Source organism: Choloepus didactylus, chromosome 20 (assembly GCF_015220235.1).
Source record: "Choloepus didactylus isolate mChoDid1 chromosome 20, mChoDid1.pri, whole genome shotgun sequence".
NCBI lineage: Eukaryota > Metazoa > Chordata > Mammalia > Pilosa > Megalonychidae > Choloepus > Choloepus didactylus.
In genome coordinates, this window is record NC_051326.1 from 21,133,356 (window position 1) to 21,154,537 (window position 21,182).

Consider the following 21,182-nt stretch of genomic DNA (forward strand, 5'->3'; position numbering starts at 1 on the left):
TTAAATTACTATGAGAGGAAATCCATAGTTGATCTCAACCTTAGCTTGGGTTTCCCCCAAAGCAGACCCTGGGTCAAGGATTAGTGCAAGAAGCTTATTTGGGAGATAAAGGAAACAGCATAGAGAAGTGAGGGAGTAAGACAGGGAAAGGAAGGCCACACTGAGTGCCTTATCAACCAAAATCCACTTGGGATTAATCCCCATGGAGAAACTCTATAGAACATTGTAGAATATGCCTCAGAGTTATCACATCAGAGAAGCGAGAGAATGAAGGAATTCATACTCCAAGTCCCATCATCAGCGGTAGAGGACTGTTTCCCGGAAATCCTCCAGCACAATCTGGCTGGCCCTGTGCACAGGGAGGGAAGTTGTTGAAGAAAATTCTCAGGCAAAGAGCTGCAGATATGGCGATGGAATCTGTCAGCTGCACTGCAGGGGTGAGGCCCGCGGGTGGGCCCTGGCAGGTCTGCTGCAATGCCTAAAATTGACAATAGAAGGAACAGCCGTAGAAGCAGCTTACTGGATCTTAAATACCACGAGACACATCTAACTGAGCCGAGAGGAATTGCATCTGGAGAGCAAGACTGAGGAGTAAGACAGGGGTTGCTATATTTGTTACAATTTTTTCTAAACTTTTAAAATATCATTTGACTTTTAAACATTGTCCATGTCTTATTTCGAAAGGAAAAATATAAATTCTAAATGAGTATGAATTTTGCCAGGAAACCTTCCCACACTAATTTGATTCTAATTTTCCAAAGGAAAATGTCATAAAATGATTAACCAGCCCTGTGGAAAAAGGAACTCGGGGAATGTTAATTGAAGAGAACTGAAGCCAAACACACTGGAAGTCAGTAATCAGATGTAGTCAAACCTGAAACTTTTTAAGTTCCTGCAATGTGCCAAACCCTGTTGCTCCGTGTTAGAAAAGATGACGAGGGTAAGACCGTGTTCTCAGAAGTCTGTGGTCTGGGGAGGAGGCGACCTTACACTGAGGAGGTGCGTCCTTCTCTCTCCTTCCTGCCACTTGGACTGTGAACCCGATGGGCTGAGCTGGAGCAGCCGTTTGGACCATGAAATGGAAGCTACATATTGAGGGGGGATGAGCAGCAAGATAGGTCTCCCTGGCTCCCAGCTTCATGGCCCAGCCAAGCTGGCCCAAGACTGCTTTTATGTGAGGTGGGAACAAACATCTACATTGTTCATGCCACCATTGTTTTGGACTTTCTGTCACTTACAGCTGAGCCTAATCCTAATTCATGTCTGGACACAGATTTACAAATGAAAATATGCAATTCAGTGTGATGACATGATAGACACAAGTCGTGGTAGGGGCACAGAAGAATGAATGATTAACTTAACCTGGGGAGGACAAGAAAGGCTTCTCAGAAAAACTGATGGCAGCTGGATTTAAGATGATGAGAATCCTGCCAGCCAGCCAGGATATGGAACGGTGAAGTCTTAGTCTGACAGAGCTGCTACCATCACAAATACCACAAAATGGGTTGGCTCAAACAGTGGGAATTTATTTCTCCCCAGACTGGAGCAACTGGTGCTGGCTGCTGGCAGTCCTTCGGGCTCCTTGGTTTACCCATCACATGGTGATATCCTCCCCTTTCTTATTTCTGTGGCTTCTGGGTTCTCTTTAAAAGGTCTCCAATAATCTGGATTAAGGCTACCTTGGTTCCATTTGCCACACCTTCACTAAAAATAACATCTTCAAGAGGTCCTATTTATAATAGTCACAGATTAAGACTTAAGAACATGTCCATGAACTTTGGGTATCTGTGTGACACCTGAGGCTCAGAGCTAGAGCTCGGGAGATGTGAACATTAGTATTAGCACATACAGCAACTGTTTAAAAGGCTGAAAAAGAGTCTAGACTTCAATTAGAGATATGAATGAAGCCGATCTGGTTAGGACTAGGGCAAATCGGGCCAAAGGGTGAAGGACGATACTGACTATGTCTTAAAACTTCAACTTCCATGTGAGACCTAGGGAAGAGATGGTAATCTGGAGCAGGATCTATATTATCTGTAGTACACTAAACAATTTAACTTGTACAGTCAGCTTGTTCAAACCCCACAATTACATGGAACTTTGAATAAGAAGTGAGCTATGGTAGGTCTGTATAGGTTAGAGTGAAATACCAACTCATCCCAGAGTAATTCAGGCAGAGAATAAAAATGTATATGCAGGGCCCGCCTGAGGAGCTGGGAGAAAATGCAGAGGTGTTGGGCTTCCTCACTTGGGTTGTTGCTGATGTTCTCACAAACATTGAGGACTGGAGGTCTGATGTACTGAGCCCTCTATCTTGGGGCTTGCCTTCATGAGGCTCATTGCTACCAAGGAGAGGCTAAACCTGCATATAATTGTGACTAAGAGTCTCCCCCTGTGTACCTCTTTGTTGCTTAGATGTGGCCCTCTCTCTCTGGGCCAGCTCGGCAGGTGAACTCACTGCCCTCCCCACTACATGGGACCTGACTCGAAGGGGTGTAAATCTCCCTGGCAACGCAGGATATGACTCCCGGGGATGAACCTGGACCTGGCATCGTGGGATTGAGAACATCTTCTTGACCAAAAGAAGGATGTGAAAGGAAATGAAATAAAGTTTCAATGGCTGAGAGATTTCAAATGGAGTTGAGAGGTCACTCTGGTGGGCATTCTTATGCACTATATAGATATCCCTTTCTAGGTTTTAGTGAATTGGAATGGCTAAAAGTAAATACCTGAAACTATCAAACTCCAACCTAGTGGCCTTGACTCTTAATGACGATTGTATAACTATGTAGCTTACAAGGGGTGACAGTGTGATGGTGAAAACCTTGTGGATCACACTCCCTTTACCCAATGTAGGAAAATGGGAATAGGGACTCAGTGAAGATTGAGGTGGCATGGGGGGAATGATTTGGGTGGTCTTTTTTACTTTTGTTTTTTATTCTTATTTTTATTCTTCATGGTGTAAAGAAAATGTTCAAAAATGGATTGGGGTGATGAAGGCACAACTATATGATGGTATTGTGAACAGCTGATTGTACACAATGGATGATTGTATGGTATGTGAATATATCTTGATAAAACTGAATTTAAAAAAAAAGAACATGTCCATGTACATAATTCAATTACTGTAGAAAAGTAGGCATTTCAGAGTGGAGCACCATGTACAGACATGGATGGCAGAGGGAAAGAACAGATCCATGCAACCACCTGTAGTTCTACATGAATGAAGTAAGGGGGAAACCAGGCAGGTAATGATGGGACTAAAGAGGGTCATAGAGGCAAGGTGATTAACAAAACAAAACAAAAAAAAATAGAATGGCAGTCCTCGGTGTTTGTACCTTATGTCACAAAGGGGAGCCATCATTAAGTATGCAACAGTGGAACAATATTACCAGGTTAACATTTTAGGAAGATCACTTTGGCTAAGGTGTGAAGGTGGCTTGGAAGAAGTAAGAAGGGAGACAAAGGGGCCAAGTTGAAGGCTCCTGCAGTGGTTGCTTAGTTTGGTGATGTCAGGGCCAAAATGAGTGCAGAGGCACTGAGAACAGAAGGTCTGAACAACTTTAAAAAATAACTCAGGAAATAGAATCAGTTGATTGTGGGATATGAGACAGGGAGGACACCAGGAAAACTACTTTTCTGGCTTGGATCATGGGCAGATAAATCATTACACAGGACAGGAACCAGAACTAGCAGCAGATGTGGAGGTGAATGTTGGAATGCTAATTATTAGTTCAGCTCCAAATTCTTCCTTCTGAACTCTGAATACCACATTTCTTCGTTGCCAGATAGCTCCCTGTTGCATTCTATCAACAGGGGACCCTAAAGGGGGACTAGAAAGCTGGAAGAGCTTTGCTTGTCATTCCCACCAGGGCCACCCAGCAATGGTTCTTTAACTGAGCAGCAGATGAAGGATTTTTTTTCCACCTCCTAGAACCAGCCCAATTATATCCCCTCAGAAATTCAGCATCAGCAAGTCAGTGCCCTTTCCTCTGAAGCCTGGGACCCAGCTGGGTGGTTTCTGCTGCAGGGCCATGCCCTCTCTTCCTGGCCTGAGTCCTGGCTCTGCGCCCCTTCCTCAAAGCTTCTGGTTCTACTGACCCCAACCTCTTCCCTCCTTCCCCCTGCTTTGGAGGGGTAGCTGCTTCCCACCGTCAGCTTAGTGCTCCTCTGAGCTTTTCCAGTCCTCTGACACCTCTTAACAGATTTTGTATATTAAATTCACTCTGTTAAAATACCCGATCCTGACTGATGCAGGTGTTGGTGTCTGGGTGGTCTCAGGAAATAAACCCCCAAAGATGGGATTCTGGCGTGGCTGTGGCTCTGTCTCTGATGTTCGGTGAAAGACTGGGGGGAGAGCTGCCTGGGAAGCAGCTGATGGCTCTAGTCTGGAGTTAAAGGGGAGTGGCGCCGGAGAGGAACACTCGCACATCCTCAGCATGAGGGTCACAGTTAATCCCTCAGGGAGCACGTGACGGGAGAAAGGCCTGGGTTCAGCACCGTGAGGAGCTCTGAAGTTCAGAAGGCACACAGAAGAACACCCAGGAGTGGAGGCAGAACATGAGACACAACGATCTGAAAATCAGGAGAAGAACCAGTAACGTGCAATGTTGTAGACCCTAAGGGAGGAAAGTTTTGAGCAGGAAGTGGCCATTGTACCAATGCTAAGATAGTGACTAAACAGCAAACAGTGGGTTTGGCAGTTAGCCACGCATGAACTTGGTAAGAACCTCTCGGTGGAGTGGGGGAGACAGAGTTGTGATTCAAGAGGTCTGAAGAGCAAATGGAAAATGAGACAAGGTCGGACAGAATATTAGCTAGAGGACCAGAGGAGAGTGTTTCTATTTTTACACAAGGGAGATTTGAGCTTCTTTATAAGCTGTAGGGAAGGAGTTACTAGAAATTGAGGCTGGGCTATAGCAAAGCAATGGAAAAGAATGAGAGGACCTGAACACACACAGAAAGATAAGCCTTGAGAAGAAGGTCTATAACTTTCTTTGAGGCTCTTTTTTCACCCAACAGATATTTCAGAGTGTTTAATAGATGTCAGGCACTGTTCTAGATACTGAGGATGCAACAGTAAAAAAAAAAAACAAAAAAAAACAAATCAGAGGCTAGACACAAAGTGGCAAAAAGGGGCTTACGGTGTGAAGTCTGCAGCAAAATCTCATCAAGTTTGTCCGGGAAGGAAGCAGCAGATTTAAGAACCTGATTCCTGATTCATTTATATAGATAAATATTTAGAGCAGTTGTAGGATTACAGAAAAATTGTACACAAAGTGCAGCGTTCCCATACACCTACCCCATGCACAGTTTTCCCTATTATTAACATTTTGCATTAGTCTGGTACCTTTGTTACAACTGATGAAATATTATTATTATTGTGTTATTAATTATAGTCCATAGTTTACATTAGTACTGACTCTTTGTGTTGTACAGTTCTATACTGGTAACATAAATACAACCTAAAATTAATTGTTTCAGCCACTTTCAAGTATACAATTCAATAGTGTTAAATACAGTCACAATGTTATGTAGTCATCATCACAGTCCATCAGCAAAACTTTTCCATCACCCCAAACGGTGTACCAATTAAGCACTAATTCCTCATTCCCTGTCCCCACCCCAGCCCCTGGTAAACTATATTCTAGTTTCTGACTCTATGAATCCACATATTCTAATTATTTCATATAAGTGAGATCATACAATATTTACCCTTTTGTGTGTCTGGCTTTTTTCACACAACATGATGTCTTCAAGGTTCATCCATTTCATCACAGGTATCAGAACTTCATTCCGTTTTATGGCTGAATAATATGCTAATGTAGGTATATACCACAGTTTGTTTATCCATTCATCTCTTAATGGACACTTGGGTTGCTTCCACCTTCTGGCAATTGGTAATAATGCCACCACAAACACTGGTGTGCAATATCTGCTCAAGTCCCTGCTTTTAATTCTTTGGGTATTTACCTAGAAGTGAGATTACCAGATCATATGGTAAATCTATACTTAACTTTCTAAGGAACGGTCAAACTGTTTTCCACAGCAACCACACCATTTTACATTTCCACCTATACTCTATGAGGGTCCCTATTCTGCCACAACCTCACCAGGATGTTGTTTGTTTTGTTTTTTAATAGTGGCCATTCTAGTGGGTGTGAAATGGTGTCTCATTGTGGCTTTGATTTGCATTTCCCTAATGGCTAATGATGTTGAGCATCTTTTCATGTACTTATTGACTATTTGTATATCTTCATTGGAGAAATATCTATTCAAGCCCTTTGCCCATTTTTTAATTGGGTTGTTTGTCTTTTTGTTGTTGAGTTGTAGCAGTTCTTATATATTCTGGATATTAAACCCTTAGGGTTTCCAAATATTTTCTCCCATTCTGTAGGTTCTCTTTTTACTTTCTTGATAAAGTTCTTTGATGTACAAAAGTTTTCAATTTTGATGAAGTCCCACTTATCTATTTCTTTTTATTTTGTTGCTCATGGTTTTGGTATAAAATCTTAGAAACTATAACCTAATACAGTTCCCAAAAATGTTTTCCTATGTTTTCTCCTAGAAGTTTTATATCTAACTCCTTATATGTAGCTCTTTGATCCATTTTGAGTTTAATATTTGTGTATAGTGTGAGATAGGAGTCTATAGTTATTCTTTTGCATATGAATATCTAGTCTTCCCAGCACCATTTGCTGAAGAGTCCATTTTTTCCCATTTAGTGGACTTAGCACCCTTGTCAAAAATCATTTGGGCCATAGATGTGAGGGTTTATTTTGGAACTCTCAACTTGATTCCATTGGTCTATATGACAGCCCTTAAGCCAATACTATACTGTTTTGATAACTGTAACTTTGTAATAAGTTTTAAAACCAGGATTTTGAGAGTCTGTCAACTCTTTTCTCTTTAAAGATGGTTTTGGGTATCAGGGTCTCTTACCCTTCCATATGAATTTGATGATTGGCAATTTCCATTTCTACAGAAGGCTGATAGAAATTTGACTGGGATAGCATCAAATCTGTACATTGGTTTGGCCAGAATTAACATCTTAACAATGTTTAGCCTTCCAATCCATGACTATGGAATGTCTTTCCATTTATTTAGGGTTTTTTAATTCTATTTTTCCCCCAAAGTAGTTGGCAGATTATTTTCTGATTCAGGTAGGCCCACCATGCCTTCACCAACACCTGCCTTGCAAATAGATAATTGCTTCCCAGGTTAAGGATTTACCCTGGGATCACCTACATTAGAATCTTGGTGTTGGAGAAAGAGAAGCACCAAAAGTAACTTACTTGCTCCGAATCCCCTTGATATGGCCTTGGGTCCACAGTCCATGGAAACAGTTTTGGCCATACTCTTAACTTTGTAATGAATGCCAGCCTTCTTTCTGTGGACCTCCAGCTGTGGAGTCTAGTGAGCTCTCCCAGAGGATTCTCTCAGTGCAATTATATCTGATTACTATAATTACAAATGTGAGATCCCCAAACATGTCCTAAAAGAAGGCAACAACTAAATCGGGATTATTAGAACAGCCCCCTTACTGGTCTCCATGGCTCCAATCTTTCTCCCTTCCAATCTGTTTGCCAATCATGCTGTTTCCCATTTAAAACCCCTGGCACACAAAGGCCAGATCCTTGCCCACCTGTCCAGGAATAGCATCTCTAATGGACATCATCTAACACCTGTGGTCCAAACTCATAAAATGACTTGCCCTGCCCTGAATATACCACACTCTCTTGTGACTGTGTTGGTCTTTCCGTCATAAATGCAATATTCTCCATTCTTTGGCCAACTTCTATTCAAAGTTTTAACCTAATCCCAAGCTTCTCCCCTAGAAATAATTGTCTTAACAGAATTCAATGCAAATTGAGTGCCTATTCCATGCTGGGTACTTTGCAAACATTGTCTTTATTACTGCCAACAGCCTTGCATGACAGATACTGAGTCGGGAAAAATTGAGACTTTATCTCCTCATCAACCCCTCAGGAGAAATCTAGCTAAATAATAGGTCTCAGCATCAGAGTTACTTGTGGATTTGTTAAAATGCAGATTTCTGGGCCCTGCATAGAGCTACAGATTCACCAATTACTTTCAGCAATGTAGAAAGTTTGGAAATGTAACTCAGGGCAAAAAGGGAAATGGATGTTCTCAACATTATATAGCCAGCATTGTTCACTCAAAAGAAATAAAATCAAAGCAATGATTTAGCAGGGATAAATATCGGTCCCCAAACTTGTGTATAAGAAATATCCATTTATTTCTTCTCTATAAATCTGATTTTAAAAACTTCTCCCTTGAGGGTTGCAAGAAGGTCACTTTCCCCCATCCCCAGCATCACTTCAGGAAGCCCAGTTTCACGAGGTAGCCGTGAAACGGGGCGAGGGCCACTAATCCCCAATCAGTCACGGTCCCTGCTGACATCCACATTATCTGTGGTTGCAGTGGACCCTGAGAGACTGAAGACTCGTCTCTTCCATGCTATCCTTGGAGCATTGGGCATCTTTGCTGAGGATGAGGTCACCCAGCCCTCTGAGGTGCGGGGTCTCACTGCTTGCAGGGTTCTTCAACAACCTCCCTTTCCCGAGTCTCTGGAGATCTCTTCCTTTTCTCTCCCCTTCATTGAAAGTTGTCCTTTCAGTCCTGGCAACTAATGTAGTCTGAGCAATGAGTTCAGGCCTTAAAGAAAACAAAAACCTAGAAAGAAAGGACTAGTAGGCAATTTCCAGGGTCCAGGGTTCACCCTCCCCTCCCTCCTCTGGAAAGTGTCGGTCACTGAGACCAGATCTCATAGCACAGCAAGAAGTGAGTGGAAGAAAACAAATGTGGACCACCTAGCAACAACAGCAGCCACAGGTTTGCAAGACATAAGAAAGTACTGAAAAGAAAAAGAAAAACCTCCTGAAAATGTACAGTTTCTATAGAGAAGGATGAGAGATCCCAGGATAAAAGGAGAAGAGAAAGAGTCTAAAGGGAAAGGATTCTGGAAAGAGAAAAAGACAGAGTGGGGTGGGGGCCCCAGAGTATACAAAGAACTCCTACAAAAAAAAAAAGGTGGGGGGGGGACACTTAAACAAAAACTTGATGGAAGAAGAACTACAAATAGCCAATAATGATGTGAAAAGATGCTTGAAAGGGCAATGCAGATGAAAACCACAGTGAGATACCGATAAACATTAAAATCTGATACACAACTTTAAAGTCTGGTCACATCAGGTGTTGCTGAGACTGCAGAGAAATTAGAATTCTTTCCACTCCTTTTAGGAGTGGAAATTGTTACAGTCACTTTGGAAAGTTATTTGACATTATCTAGGAAATTTGAAGATACAAATATCCTATAAGCCAGCAATTCTGTGTTGAGTAGTAGTGCCCAACATGCGATCCGTAGACTCCCAAGGGTCCCTGAGACCCTTTCGGTGCACATATGAGGTCAAAACTATTTTCATAATAATGCTAAGACATAATTTGCCTTTTATACTGTTCACATTTACACTATGTATCCTTTACTATTAAACACATGCAGTAAATAAAAGCAAAAAAAAAAAAAAAAACCTGATTGTATCAATTAAGAATGTGCTTGAAGAAGTAAAAGACATTAATTTTATTAAATTTCAACTCTTGATAAACATATTGTTAATATTGTACGAGACAAAATGGGAAATATGTCTGAAGCGCCTATGCTGCACATTGAAGTATGGAGTTTGTCTTGAGGAAAAGCACCTGTGCAGTTGAGTTGTGAGCTGAACCATGGTTATTCAGGCTTGAATATTTGGGAGACGTTTTCTCAAAAACAAATGAAGTGAGCCTTTCATTGTTGCCAATGAAAAAATTCAAGCTTTTGAGCAAAAATTGGAATTTTGAAAAGTTTGTATCTACCACCATGAGTTTGACAAGTTCTCTATACTCAAAGATTTTTCTGATGAGAATACTGGTGATATTAATGAATGTGATTGTTTTTATATTATATGATGAAATATATCTATATCTGTAGTGTCTGCAGAAATCCATGAGCTGATATTTTCCCATTGGCAATGATGTTACTAAATCATGCATGGGCAATAGATCCACTCAAAGTGCAAGAAGGACCAATGAATTTTAATGTAGCAGAGCACAAAAAGGTCATTGATATGGTTTAATATTCTATATTGCAACTAACCTTTAAGAAACTTCCATTTGTCAAGTTTTGGTGTAGTATCAAAGAATAATATCCACAAATATCTGAAGAGGCTATTAAAATGCTACTACCTTTTTCAACTACATATGAATGTGGCCCGATTTTCTTCACATGCTTCACCCAAAACAGCAATTCTTAACATATTTACTAGAGAAGCAGATATGTGCATCTAACTGTCTTCTACTAGAGAGACCTTTTTTAATGTAAAACAATAACACTTCATTAATTTTTGTTTTGGAAAACAGACTTATTTTTCATAAAAATATGTTATTTATATCTACATGTAAAATGTTTATTGCTGTTTTTAAATGAATGTCTTTAAATTTTCTCAATTTTAATTCCTAATACAATAAATATCAATAGATAAACCTATATAACCAATAGCTCTTTAGAGTCCCCAGTAATTTTTAAGAGTGAAGGGAGTCCTAAGTCCAGTTTAAGAACTTCTATTATACAGAAATACTTGCACATGAATATTTCTCTATGAGCTGGAGAAACATTCCAGAATATTTATAGCAATACTGCAGGTAATAGAAAAAACATGGACACAATTCATTCAATTAGAATGATAAATAATAGGTGGTATTTTCATACAAAGGAATACCATATACCAGGGAAGATGAAGATGAATGATCTTAAACTCATGTATCAACAAAAGATTAATATCTCTAATATAACGCTAAGGGGAAAAAAGAAAGTGGAAAAAGAATGCATTCAGTATAATTCCATTTATATATATTAAATATTTTTAAATACTATATTAAATATTTTTAAATATTATAAACTCGTATATAAACAATATGTGTTTAGTTATGCAAACTTCCAAGACAAGCAAAAGAAATATAAACAAAATTGAGCATAGAGGTTACCTCTGTGAGAGGAACAGGGATGGATTGGGGAATGGTGAGCTGGGAGCCTCAAAGATAGTGTTTTATTTTATCATTTGGAGTAGGTACATGGGTATTTGTTGAATTTTTATTCTTCATACTCCACACATTTTATCTTCATTTGCATCTACACAATTTTTTACAAAAGGGTATAAACTATATAGAAAAATAACGTTCATGAAAAACCACAACTTTGAAACTGAAGAGTAAGGTGGAAAGATTTGCCCTACTAGATATACTATAATCCTTGATAATAAAACAGTCTGACACTGGTGTAGGAACAAGCACAGTCCAGGGGAAGAGAAGAAAAAGCTAAGATAAATCCTGTGTATATTTGGGGATTATTTATCCTCACAAATTAAAGAAAAGCAGAACGTCAATATATGGCATTGGGGAAATTGGCTCTCAAGATTAAGAAAAATAGAACTGGATCCTTACCTAATCCCACAACTCAAGGTGGACTCCAAATAGATTAAAAATCAAAATGTGAAAGACAAAACTATGATAAAAAGAGATAATGATGGAAGAGATTTTTTTTATTATTATATAGGGCTAGGAAAGAACTTCTCAAACAAAACCCAAAAAAGCATAAGCCATAAGGTAGAAAATCAATGGATTTGATAACATCAAAACCAAGGACTTTTGTGCAATGAAAGTTAACTGATGAATGGCAGAATGGCAGATGATATTTACAACGGCTAAAACTGACAAGGGCCTGTTATCTAGAATTTTCAAGGAGCTTCTACAAATCAATAAATCAACAAGTAAAAGTCAGAAATCCCAAAAGAAAACAGTCAATAACTATGAACAGCCAGTTCACTGAAAGGAAACTCCAAAAGTCCAATAAGCACATGAAGAGATGCTCAAATGCATTAGTAATTAGAGAAATACAAATTAAACATCAATGTTCTATCACTGAACAGCTGTCTGCTTGACAAAAAATTAGAAAGCTGGCTAATGCCAGTCGTCAGGGCTGTGGGGATGTGGCAGCCCTTGTGCAGAGCTGGTGGGGGTGTAGATGGTGCAGCCACTCTGGGACCATTCTGGAAGAACTTAGGTAAGCATTCAGATGCTCGATGGCCCAGCGAGTCTGCTCCTGGTCATGTATGGCAGAGAAATTCTCCCACAGATCCCAAAAGGATCCATATGAGGCTATTTAGGTGGCATTGCCAGTGGTGGGACAGAGTTGTAGGCACTTCAAGTGTCCATCTCTGGGGGAAAGGGATAGAATAAATGCACTGGATGCCTACAGTGCAATCCCGTGCAGCAGCTAGAAGCAACACTCTAGAAGTACACAGACCAATGTGAAGAGATGTGGCATAGTGATGAATTTTTTAAAAACCAGCAATAAATTCCATTTATGTACATTAAAAATACTTGCACATATCCCACAGTACATATTCTACAACAACACAAACCAAAATGAAAGAATTCAGCTCCAGCCACTCTGATTCCTTCCACAACAGTCACCCTGCTTCTAGCATGATACGAGCTTCCTAAACCCCTTCCTCTAGTCTGTGTTAGTTGCCTCTCCCTTGAGCTCTCATGATCGCCCATGAAAATCTTAGGTTTAGCTTTTACCTTTCCATATAATACTTGTCTATTCAGTTGCCTGTCTCCTTACCCAAACTGTAGCTCTTTACTGTCTCTGTGTGTTCATTGCCTAAACTCATGCACATGGTCAAACAACAGCTGCCCAGTGTCCCCTTTTCCAGAAAGGCTGTGATGCAAAGTGGTGGGGGCCTCTGTTATCACATTACTATAATGACGCTGCCAATCTGGCCATAGCTCTTGGGTCTCAGGGTAGACACCAGATTCTTGCATGAGAACGGGAAACTTTCCTGGAGAGATGGAAAGGTGAGAGGCGACAGAATGGAAGCCATCCAGCAGCGGTGCCCTAGAGGGAAGCGCTACAAATCCTGCTGCAGAGGTGACCAAAGGTGCCCATCCTGGCCTGGCCTGAGGCTTAGTTATTCAGCGGTTCTTTCAATTCACTATACTTCTGAATTCGTTAGGGTAAAGGCTAAACTGCTAAAACAAAGAGCCCCGAAATGCACCTGTCTCAAACAAGGGAGAAGCTTATCTTTTGTAAAGTAATGGTCGGTCAGGACAGCTCTGCTTCATGCAGTCATTTAAGGACACTGGCTGCCAGCTGCCCTGCCATCATCAACACGGGACTCTCAAGGTCACTGCAGCCAGCAGGGAGGGGCAATGTGAAGGTGTGAACCTACAAGGTTTTAAGTGCCAGACCAAGAAATGGCACATGAAACTTTTACTTGGATAAAAGTCGCACCTAGCTGCAAGGACGGAGAGAAAAAATGACCCTGAATGGGCAGCGGCACCCTCACTTCAACTCTTGTACTGGATGTACTCATTTTCTAGAGCTGCCATAAAAAATTACTACAAACCAGATTGCTTAAAACAAAGAAATGCATTTTCTCATAGTTCTTTAGAAATAAGAATAATAAAAATAGTTAACATTGTGAACACTTATTACGTCTGGGACATTTGGCTGGTTTCTTCGTGGGCACTATCTTATCTAAGCCTTGCAGTCTGTCCCATTTGCCAGACAGGAAGATAGGCTCAGAAACACTGGTGAGTAGGTTTTCTACATATTGTGATATAAAATCTGAACTCCACAGCCTCATACAATCTTAAGGGTGGACGATTTCAAGAGATGACCTAATTTTTTCACCTGCCTCGAGCCAGAAACTAAATAGTCTCAGGGATTCAAGGAGAAGAATGCACAATCTCCTTTGGCTACTCCCACAAGGCCTTTTGCAGATTCTAAATATTAATTGCAGGAAACTTCCTTTTTGATACAGACACACTGTTAAAGCATGGAAACACCCCCCTCTCCAAATTCACAACAGACTCCAGGTTGGCCTCAACCCCATTCTCACCGGTAATATTTGGCAACTTAGGGACACTATGCACATTTTACATTAGTAAGAATTCCGTAACTCTCAATTAATTTAAATTTAAAGTAAATGGAGCACGGATTTCTAAATGGGATGCTCTCTCCTGGCCGTAAGCAGTCTCACCGGTGGGCCTGGCTTGTGCTTCAGCAGTGGCAGGACAGACAAACCAGGTTGCATTTCCTGGGTCTTGGGCCACACCTCCAGGGATTCTCAAACCTGTGAGTGGACTGACAGCAAACATCAGAGTGGACAGACCATTCGACTTCACTTAAAGGAAATCCAAGGGCGACTGTCTCAAAACCAGGCAATCCCTTAGGAGTTCCTCTTTGAAATAAATCCTCAATTCCAGTGAATGTTAGGACAAGTTGGATCATTGTTCAGCACCCAAACCAGGAAACTAATTTCTACCTTGGGCAGGTAATTTAAAAAAAAAAAAAAAAAACGAAGATAATAAGATCCACCTAAGAAGCCTGTGTTTGTTTGATCCTGACAGTTATTAGTTTCATATGTCAGGGTTTTCAATAAGACTCTTAATTCTAAGTCTGGTGACTTTACCTTTAGAAATAAGGACACTTATTACATCCCACTTATTTGGCTGATGTCATATACTCCCCTCCACTCTACTCCCCAGCCCCAACCCCAGACACCTTTGGTCTGTTTTACTTTGGCGAACAGGATCAGAGATTGATCTTCGTGGACGTTCTCACCCTGTCTGCCTCCTACCTCGTCTTCTGCCAGCTTGCTGGGCTCCTCCTTACTCACATGAGCTGTAAAATCTAATTGTTCTTTGTCAAACATCATATATTGCTTCTCCATATGACTTGTTAATAGTGCTCAGAAGAATTTCAGTGGCAAAAATCCTAATTTTTACAGTGCTATTAGCACGGACGTAACATTGTCAACACTTGGTGGTAGTAACATTCCAACAGCCTTGTGCATTTTAAGTTTAACTATTTATGACTGAGGCAGAAAAAATGCACTTTAGATGAGGAGTCATTGCAGTGCTTTGTGCCAAATTCATTCTCTGTACCCTGAAAGGCCCACGGTGATGATGGTAAATGTATTGTGTCAAGAAGATTGCAACAGTTGGATCTACGCTTGAGGAACTTTGCTAAAGAATTTAATACAAGGAAGAAGAAATGTTTTGGTCTTGCCAGCTTTCAAAATTTGGCAGGACTTGCAGCTTGGAGCTTAAAGTTTATGTGGATCTCATATAAGATAAATTTGCAGACATGGTATCCATTTCTTGACAATCAGCTGAACACTCCTTTTTTTTTTTTTTGGCTTAAAACAAGAGAAATTTATTGTCTCAAAGCTGTGGAGACTAGAAGCCTAAAATCAAGGTGTCAGAAGGACCGCGCTCCTTCTGAAGTCTGTTCCACATGTCTCTCGTGTCTTCTAGCTGTGGCCCCAATCCCTGTGCCCCTTGGCTGGTGGCAACACAGCTCAGTGTCTGCCCCTGTCACACGGCTGTCTTCTCTGTCTCTTCTCCCATATTTTAAGGACATCAGTCATATTAGTTTAGGGGCCCACCCTACTCTAGTATGACTTCATATTTTTAAAAAATTATTCTAATAACATATATACAACCTAAAATTTCCCCTTTTAATCACATTCAAATATACAGTTCAGTGGCATTAATTACATTCACAATGTTGTGCTGCCAGCACGCTGATCCAGTAGCAAAGCTTTTCCATCACCCCAAACAGAAACCCTGCACCAACTAAGCACTAATTCCCCATTCCCTGTCCCCACCCCAGCCCCGATGAACTGTATTCTAATTTCTGACTCTGCATTTGCATATTCTAATTATAAAAAGTAAGTGAGATCATACAATGTTTGTCCTTTTGTGTCTTGCTTATTTCACTCAACATGGCTCATCCCATGTTGTCACATGTCAGAACTTCATTCCTCTTTAGGGCTGAATGATATTCCATTGTATGTATACACCACGTTTTTGAACAATCCATTTTTGAGGATGCCAAATTCACATGAAGATTTCCCTAAAAACCCAAAATTAAAAAAAAAAAAAAAAAAAAAAAAGTTTAGCAGTAGAGGAAGCAGTGGCCTTTGGCTTGGTTTAATATGGGGTCTGGGTTTTTTAAATATTTTGTAAAATATCTGACCTTGTAGACAGCAGTGGACCTTGCAATTTAGTGGAAATCTGTGAATGCTTTTTAAAGAGAATAATCTTTTTGCATCATGAATAGTTACTTTGAAAATAATGATTCATAAATTTAGAACCAATATATTGGGTTTTATCTAATCAGTGACTAGTGGACATCTTTTTCTGGGACCATATTGACAACAAACAACTGGATGTCAGACAGCAGGCAGGTCAGAAGGCCTGTGTTCCAGTCCTGGCTCAGCCACACACAAGCTGTGCAGCCTTGAAGGAGTTACCTTCCTTCTCTTGACCTCATTTTCCCCAGAAGTAAAGAGCAAGGAAAGATTATCTATGGCTTGTAAGACCTATAGCGTTTAGTGATGCTAAGTTTGAGGGTGCACAGTGTAGTGGACACTGTTGGTGGCCCACCCAGATCCCCTTGGGTCCATTTCACTGCTTCTGCACCCCCCAGATCCCTGCTTCTGTGTGCTTTATGCCTTAATGGCCGGCTGATGCCTAGACTCTCTTCTCAGGCTGCCTTTGGGCCACTGGAGCCAGTTTGTTCACAGGTACAGAGTCTGGAAGTGCCTGGGAGTTTGCATGGCCCAGGAGGGCCCCTTGCCCAATAGTTGATTTGGGAGTGTGCAGCCTGCTGCCTTGCAGGTGTCAGGACAAACTCCAAGGAATAATTCCCACTCCAGAGCTCCCCTATAGGCTCAGGCTGGGGCTGGTATCCTCATTTGGTTCCTTCCCTTCCGTGTCTCATCCTCCCACTCCCTTTCCAGTTTCTCCTGGAAGCATTTCCTTAGTAAGTCATTTACACATCCTTGATCTGATTCTGGGAATGTAACTTAAGAAGTACAGATAATAGGCAAAGTAATAATAATAATAACAACAGCAACAACAATATAATAAGACTGGAAATTAGAGATGTTTTCGCATAGAATGTTGGCACCTAATAGTCTCTGAATCTCTGTAACTGGTGGATGAGAGGAGGTTCTTCTGAAGAATCTCATCCAGTTTAAAACCTTTCACTTTTTAAAATGGTCCTGACTACACAGCCATGTGCCCTGAACTTTGGTGGTAAACCAAGAAATGGGAATGGTGGTGGTGAGAAATGGTATGTTGGAGATGAAGTCTAAAGGTTGAGAGAGAATAGAAACTCAGAGGAAGAAAAGTGTTCAAAGTCAATGTTCCATATTGATCTTAGTTTGCCAAGGCCACTTTGACAAATGGTGTACAATGGATTGGCTTAAACAACAGGCATTTATGGTCTCATGGTTTTGGAGTCCAACATCAAGGTATTACCAAGTCATGCTTTCTCCCGGAGTCTGTAGCAGACCAGTGCTGGCTTGCCAGTCTGCAGTCCTTTGGGTTCCCTGGCTATCAGAAGCATCCCTGCCACCATCACACGGCAATCACTCTCCCTCCTTTCCTGGCTTCTACTTCCTTGTCCAATTTCCTTACTTATAAGGACTTCAGCCATATAGGATTAAGGTACACCCTCATTGAATTGGCCTCACCTTAACTGATAACACCTTCAAAGATCCAATTTACAAATGGGTGCATACTCACAGGACTGGGGTTTGAACACATCTTTTGTGGGGAACATGCTCCAAACCCCAAGAATGCTGATGGAGCGAGCAAAGGGATGTAGCTGAACAAAGGGATCAAAGTGAACAAATTGAACTGAACAACGTGAACAAAGGGATCTTAGCCAATTGTCCTGGTCCAGAGAAATGTAGAATATCAAATTTCCTTTCCCTCCTTTAAAACCTGCCTTATTCTGCCATTCTTCCTTCATTCCCCTTGTCCTATTGTTTTCCTTCCCTCCTCAACAAGCATGAACTATGATACACCAAGCATGGAGTCAGCTCTGGTGGATGCAAAGAAAACCAAGACCTGTCCTCAAGGGTTCCATGGCCCAGGTGGGACCAACAAGAATGTGTAATGTCATATCATCGGTGATGTTAACAAAGTCTCTGACAATTACCAGGGAGGAGTCTTACAGTTATACATTGGGGGTTGGAAATGTTTTCCTACAGAGGGGGATGCTTGAGGTGGGTCTTCAAAAATGCTAGTTAGATGGGGGCGAGGAGAGAGGCATACTCCCAGCAGGGGATAGTAAGAGAAAAGGCCAGAAACATGAACCAGCAGGGAATGCCCAGAGAATGATCCAATATGGCCAGTGTGTACGTGTTGTGGGGAGATGAGAGGGAAGAGGGCAGTTCAGATTGGAGAGGGTAGCTAGAGCGGAGAAACTAGGAAGGGCCTTCTATTCCGTGTAAAGAGTTTGAATTTTGCCTGTGGGCAATGAGGAGGGTTTCATGGGACTGTCCTTCAAATAACTCCAAGGTCACTCAAATGCTTCTGCCTCCCTCTGCCCCAAATCCAAAAATGATGGGTGCTCAGGGGAAATGTGTTGCGTTTCCCAGGATTCTCTATTTTTGCCCCCACTGATAGTGCCAAAGGCAGGGGCTGCTAATTTAAACTACCATTAAGCTCTGCTGCAGGGCCCCGAAGAAACTTAATGAATATGAGCATGATAACCTGTTCTTCACAAAGAAGGAATTAAGAACTCATTTATATTAGTGACAGAGTAAAAGGAAAACAGCAATCTTACTCCAGCCAGATAATGGAGATACCAGCCCCTGCATTGTGGAGTCTTAATTAGATCTCCTTGATCCTCTTGTTTTTATATCATGTTTTAAAAAATAAAGGAAGAATACCCATAATCTCATGCAGCTGGAGTGTATAATTTATGGTACGAGAGCAGACGATAACGTACTGTATCCTTACCTCTCACGGGGTGGAGGAATGAGGGAAAGGTAGTTTATGCATGCGAATAATTACTTTTCCCAATGAACTCTTATTCTAGAAGCACCACAAGCGATCCGAGGATGCTGTTTACCTGCTGGGTGAACCTGAACCAAAGTGGTTTCCTGAGTGAGGTGGGGATGGGTTAGAACAAACGGTGTGGAGAAGTCAAAACCACGGCAAACTTGTGATAAGAGATTTCATGTGTGTTGACTTTTTCTTCTATGAGTGAAATTGTGAATAACTCAGGAAATCCAGGGGACAGAAGCACCCAGAAGGCAGCAACTGGGAAAGGTAAGTGCAGGGCTGAGGACAGATGCTGGTCAGGAAAGCTGGGTTCTGGTCTCAGCTCTGCTGTTAACCAGTTGTGTGATGTTGGGCAAGTTATTTTCTCTCTCTGATTGTCTGTTTTCTCAACAGTAAAACACAATCAAATTGGATCCAATGACCTTTAGGACCCCAACCAGTTCCAGTAGGCTTTGAGCCTGTGAGGAAACAATGAGGTCAAGCTAGAGGCGAGGAGGGAGGCCTGATCCGGGAACGAGAGAGTAGCACACATCTCCTCTAGAGATTTCCACTGGCTTCGGGTGACATCAAAATAAAGTCAAAAGTCCTGTCCGTGTCCTAGTAGCTATGTGGTGGTGGGGCAGGCACCTTGCCACAAGTTCTGCAAGATTCCTGGGCTCGACTAGGGTAGGAGCCCTAAGGACTCCTCGTCACCAACTTCATGTCCCCTGCTCTCCGGGCGGAGCCACCACTGCCATGTTTGGCTGTTTGGTGGCAGGGAGGCTGGAGAAGGAAGCCAACACCCTTTTGAGCTGTGAATATTATCCAGACTCTATCTGTTGCTCAGGTTGGAATTTCAGTGGAATTGCTGGGCAGTCTGGCTCAGCAGACTCCTGGAGGCAATGCTGCTGTATCCTTAATTGATTCATTTACTCAGTTCACACGAAAGAGGTTGGACAACTTCTACAATTTTGCTTCATCATTTGCTGTCCCAGGCCCAGATGACACCAAGTCCATCTAAAATACTCATTCTGGTTCTAAAACGATGTGAAAACTTCCAAAGATGACTAGCACAGAACCCTCTCTTTTGGGAAACAATTTGAATAAAATAATTTTTAATGGGTTCTGCAATTTGTCATGCTTTGTAGTAAAATGACTCCATTTAAAAGTATGAAGTCAAAAGGATAATGAAGCCCAGATTTCAAAACTGCTTCATGACTGTAAAATTTTATTAAAATCTTTATAAAATTAAAAAGATTGAAAATGAAAAAAAAAAAATAAACAATAAAGTCAAAAGAGAGCTCACCCTAGATTCTCAAAGACATAGAAGCCAGCCTGAGAGTCCTCTAAATTTCTCCCAGAAACCCACCTGACACTCTGAAGTTGGTTTTCTGCTGGGGAGACCTAAACAGTAGCCTCAGGTGATCATAGAAAACAAGCTGGTCTAAATTCTCTTCCTCATCAATTGACCTCAGGGAATGGATACTTGCATATATTCTCTTGAGCAATGTCTACTGGCTCCTCCTGGCATTGCTCCAGGCCTAGTCCCTCTTCTTGGTCTCCACGCATGTAGCTCTGGTGGGGTCAGTCAGAATTAGAGTCAAGTCTGGGAAAAAAATGCAGCCAGCAGTTGAAGCTGAGTGACCAGGCTGGGGTTGGAAACGCAGAATTCAGAATCTGTGGGACTCAGCACATAAGAAACAAGGTCAGGAGCAAAGAGATCAAATCGGGTTGTCAAGTTGGAATTGTAGCTTAGAGAAGGGATAGGAAACTCTAGCCATGGGCCAAATCCAGTCTGTTGCCTGTTTCGTAAATACAATTTTACTGGCACACAGACACACCTATGTGTTCATGTATTGTCTACGGTGGCTTTTCCATTAAAACAGCAGAACTGAGTGGTTGCAACAGAGACCACATGGCCCTCAAAACCTAGAAGATGTATTATCTGGCATCTTACAAAAAGTTTGCTGACACTTGGCTTTGAGAGTGGACTCGGTTGGTTTCCCCGCTTCTCCTGGAGTAGTTGAAATTCCAGCAGTGGTTGTCCTTCTTGACCTCCAGGCAGAGCTTCCTTCACTCTACCCAGGACAAGTTCACTGTGCAAATCAGCAGCACTGGGCATCAGCTTCCAGGGAAATGGAGAGAATGGCCCTGGGGCCTCTCAAGATGATGGCAAAGAAGAAAGGAACCAGCACTCTTCAAGGGGAAGAGCTGTGCTTCTCTCTGTGGACAGGGTGCAGTTCCCCTTCTTGGAAGAATTGATCCTTCTC